A 5,198-nucleotide genomic window follows, 5' to 3' on the forward strand; every position below is an offset into this window, starting at 1 on the left:
TTTGCTAGTTTCTAATGGCTAATTCCCTAGATAACTGCTTCTACTTCCCTATGAAAACACTAATAATTACCTACCTACCCATTCTAGATTCTGGTTACAGATTGATGTAATGTGTTCTCCTCCCCTCCCCCCCCCATCACTTTTATTGGCTCTTTAAAAGTTAGAACAAGTTTTTTGCCAATCTCTAGTCATTCATGTCATTTACTTTTGTACTCTGCTGTGGATTGTGAAGGATTGGTTCCTGCTGTTAAATGAAAATTATGAGAGTCTATTGTTTTGGATTGCGCTTCTACCATAGGTCTCAATAGACTGGAACAAATTAACATAGATTCACTCATGATAAATGCCAAACAATTAAGAATTTTCAGGAAGAAAATAGTTCTCAAGACCAGCTTTTTCCCTGGAGTCAGTATAATAAGGAATTCTCCTCTGCTTTAAACTATAAGTGTGTATGCATATATACACATATATAGTTACATACATATATATGTATATATGATCTGGCCTAACATCTGTAATCCTAGCTACTCAGGATGCTGAAATCTGAGGATAACAGTTTAAAGCTACCCAGTAAATCAGTAAGACTCTTACCTCCAATTAACATCCAAAAATCTGTGAGTAGTTCTGTGGTTCAAGTGGTAGAATGCCAACCTTAAGAAAAAAAAACTAAGGGACAGCCTCCAGGCCCTTAGTTCAAGCCCCAGTACCAGCACATGTACAAAATTCAGTCTGAACAATACTGACTGGGAAGAAATGTATTCTCCAAACAAGTTTCTATAATCAGGGTATTTTTTTTGTGTGTTAATCTGAGGATTATACAAACCATCTTATAAAAATAGGCACACTAATTCTTGGGCTTTTTAGCTTCAAAGTCTGTTTTTCCATCTGTTATCCAAAGCCTAGGTCTATACAACCAAGCAAGATGGAAGATTGCATAATTTTCCTTTAACTCAGACATGAATAGATTATTGAAGCAGAGAAGGTACTTCTTAGCTCATCTGATTCAACCCTGAGCAGAAATAGGATTCCTTTGAAATGTCTAGGAATCAGAGAGTTTGAATACCCTGTTTGAATACCCTGGGGTCGCAAGGAAGCCTTCCCTTACCTGGCAGCCCACAGATCACTGGTCAGCTCAGATCATCAGAAATGTAGCCCTGCCGCAGATGTAGCTTCTACTCATGGCACCTAATTATCCCATTTAGATCTGTAGAGAGTGAATAGATTCTCTGTTCTACTTGGAAGCTCACGAGGTTAGTTTAGGTCCAGTCCAGATGGTTCTGAATATGTTGCTGTGGTTCTATGTTAGTACTTCTTTAGCATTTAGTCACAGGATGGAAGAAGGAAAAAAGGAAGGAAAGAGAGAGAAGGAAAGAGAATGGGGAAAGAAGGGAAGGAGGAGGGGAAAGAAAAGAATGGGAAAGGAAAGAAAAGGAAAGGAAAGGAGAAGAAGGGACGGCAGAGCAGTGGAGGGGAGGAGGGAGGAAGAAAAGGGGGAAGGGACAGAAGAAAGGGAGGAAAGGGGAGGGGAGGGAAAGGAAGGGAAAGAAAGAATTGATTTCTGGCTATTACCTTGTTAAAAAAAATTAAAAAGTGATATAATATTTGGGGCTGAAATCACCAGGCTGTTGCCCTGAATTTTGTAGAGTTTTATTTATTCCAAATGTCAAATTTTCAGAAGTTTGTTCGCTAAAAGGGACCAAATAATGTGCCTATGATAAGCAATCTTTTTAGACACAGCGAAGCTTGCTTTCCATTTAATTCTCTTTGACCATAAATATGCCTGCCATGAGTCCTCAAGCCCTTTAGCTCTTTCTGAATGGATTACTCACATTTATTAATTACAGATATTCTACTAGCCATCTGTTTGGCCCCAGGGGTTTGGTTTTGGCCACTATTTTTTGCAGAAGGATGTTGCTTACTAGCAGCTTGGGGGGAATTTTTGTTTTTTCCATCAAGAATGATAAAATATCCGGGTGCCAGTGGCTCATGCCTGTAATCCTAGCTACTCAGGAGGATGAGATCTGTGGATCACGGTTCAAAGCCAGCCCAGGCAGGAAACTCCGTGAGACTCTTATCTCCAATAAACCACTAGAAAACTGGAAGTGGTGCTGTGGCTCAAGCGGTAGAGCACTCACCTTGAGCTGAAGAGTGCAGAGACAGCGCCCAGGCCCCAAGTTCAAGCTCCACAACCGACCAAAAAAAAAGAATGATAAAATAGCCAGGTGCTGGTGGGTTACACCTGTAATCCTAGCTTCTCAGGAGGCTGAGATCTGAGGATCACGGTTCAAAGCCAGACCAGTCAGGAAAGCCCATGAAACTCTTATCTCCAATAAACCAGCAGAAAATGGAAGTGGTGCTGTGGCCCAAGTGGTAGAGCGCTAGCCTTGAGCTGAAGAGCTGAGGGACAGCACCCAGGCCCAGAGTTTAAGCCCCACAAGCGACAAAAAAATTAATTAAAAAAATTTAAATGATAAAATAGGAGGTGAGAAAAAAAAAGAATGATAAAATAGGAGGTGAGCAAAATCAGTCATGGCATTCAGTATAGATTATATGGAAAGTGAACCATGCAGCTTTTGGGCAAGGACAGGAGAAAGAAACTGGGGGAAAAGAAGGGAAGGGTAACATTGTATTCATTACCTGACTTATGAAATGGTAACCTTCAGTACAACTCCTTAATAACAATAAAGTTATATTAGAAATAGAATTGAAAACATGGCTTAGGTAGTTGAGCATCAGCCAATAAGTGAAAACAAGTCAAATACTGAGGTCAAGACGTGGTCTTGGACAAAAAAGAAAGAATGATAACATAATATTCAAAAAGCAGACGCTTTGTAAATAATGGGCATAATAAGGAATGACCACAAAATATGCTGGTTACAGGTATGAACCAAGCACTATTAGTTTAGGTATTTTTTCAAAAGGATCTTTTCAATGTAAGAACATGCAGCTTATCTGTTCAGTAATTTTTGTGTGTGTGTGTAGTCAGTCGTGGGGCTTGAACTCAGGGCCTGGGTGCTGTCTCTGAGCCTTATCATTCAAGGCTAGTGCTCTACCACTTTGATCCACAGTGCCACTTCCAGTTTTCTGGGAGTTAATTGGAGACACGAGTCTCCCAAACTTTCCTGCCCAGGCTGGCAGGGAGAGGAAAAGAAAGGAAAGGAAAAGCAGGGAAGAGAAAGGGAGGAAAGGGAAAGGAGGGGATCTTAGGATCTTTAGATCTCAGCCTCCTGTGTTTAGTAATGTTTATGCATCCATCCAAATTGTATTTTCAGAAGGATCTAGAACGTGCCAGATCTTTGCATGTGGTGTCATATTTGGCCCAGCAACCCCCACAACTACCCTTCAAGGGGCTGGCTAGGCTTGAGAGTTCACAGGAAATCAAGGGGAGCAGGTAGGACCCAAGAGGAGTCAGAACCTTTGGGTTCTTAGCTTAGTTTTCCCTTTGCTGGTTATTTGCAATCATACAGCCTGCTTGGAAATGAAAACATTGTTTGCCTTGAGCTCCATGCACTTGACCAAAGAGGATGTGGGTCTGAGAAGTGCCCTTCCCCTGGGAAATAGCTGCTGTGCATCTGGAGCCCTTGTTACTGGTGGGTGGTGGTGGAGATAAAGATCCCAGATTCATAGTATCTCCCACAAAGAATTGAATCTCCAGTTAACTACAAATAAGCAAACAAGCCAGAATTGGAGCTTGAGCTTAAGAAGTAGAGCTCTACCTTTGAGCAGAAAGCTTAGGTATTTGTAGGAGAAGAACACAAAGGCACAATACTTATGTACCTCTGATCATATAAAATAATATTTATCAAAATGAACTCCAGGTAATGGAAACAAAAAGTTTTTTTTCTTTTTTTTGCTATTTTGTTTTCTTGTTGTTTCTGTTCTGTTTATTTGCCTATACATCTTTAGGAGTGTAAGGGGAGCACAGAAATGGAGGACTAAAGGGTGAACAAATGCAGCAGTAGCACTCACTAGACACTGTGTTGAAAATGAACTACACAACTTGTGGGTGGGGACAGGAGGAAAAAACTGGGAGAGAATGAGGGAAGGGATCACACTGTCCAAAAAGAAATGACTCATTACCTGGCTTATGTAACTGTAACTCCTCTGTATATCACCTTTACAATAATGATAATGATAATGATAATAATAATAATAATAATAATGATAATGATAATAGGCACCTAGGTCCTGAGTTCAAGCCCCAGGACTACCACAAAGAAAAAAGAAAAAAAGAATTAGAGCTTTCAAGGATCTGGAGTGTGGGAGGAGTTTGTGGTAATAATAATGGGCTGATTCTCATCTCATCAAAATGAGGGATCATGGCGTGGCAGGGTTTGAGAAGGGATTGCACATGAGCAAGGCTGCGTTCTCTGAGTTTTAAGTATATATGGGAGAGGCAACGCGTGTGCATGGAGCCTTAAGTAGGAGTTTGTTGTGCAAAGATCAAGCTGAGGACATGAGGAGCTCCACTGTGCAGATGCCTCAGTTGGCTAGAACTGACCCCCAAGGAGGAGTGCCATGGGCAGTACCAGGAAAGAGTGTTTTCCAGGACATGATTAGGAGAGGGGGTCACTTACAGCATTCTTTCCCTGTAGCTAACCTGCCTCACCCAGATTACCCAGGACACTGTCATCTGGGACTTGTGGCCTGAGGCTTCCTCCTCTCCCGCCTCCTATCCCTCCTCCTCCTCCTCCTCCTCCCCTTCCCCCTCCCCCTTCCTCCTCTTCCTCCTCCGCTCTGTCTCTGAGCTTTTTTGCTCAAATGCTCTACTACTTGAGCCACAGCTCCACTTTCAGCTTTTTGGTTGCTAATTAGAGATCAGAGTCTCATGGACTTTCCTGCCTGGGCCATTCTCAGGTCTCAGCCTCCTAAGTAGCTTGGATTGCAGTGCCAGACACTGGTGCATTTCTTTGGTTTTAATCCATTTCTGGTTTTACGTGATTCTATTTCTGGAAAGAAAAAAAATATAAAAATAATCTAGAAGCTATACATATAAATACTCATGGTGTCGTATAATTACAGGTGTTTTCACTTATGTGTGTACCTTTATTGCCTCAGATTTCTACAATTAAAATATTTCTGAGGGCTGGGAAGGTGGCTCAGAGGTAGAGAGCTTGCCTTGCATGTCTGAGGCCCTGGGTTCGATTCCTCAGCACCATATAAGCAAAAAGAAAAAAGTCAGAAGTGGCGCTGTGGCT

The sequence above is a fragment of the Dipodomys merriami genome, unplaced genomic scaffold (genome assembly GCF_024711535.1).
Source record: "Dipodomys merriami isolate MVZ:Mamm:240054 unplaced genomic scaffold, mDipMer1.0.p SCAF_10, whole genome shotgun sequence".
NCBI lineage: Eukaryota > Metazoa > Chordata > Mammalia > Rodentia > Heteromyidae > Dipodomys > Dipodomys merriami.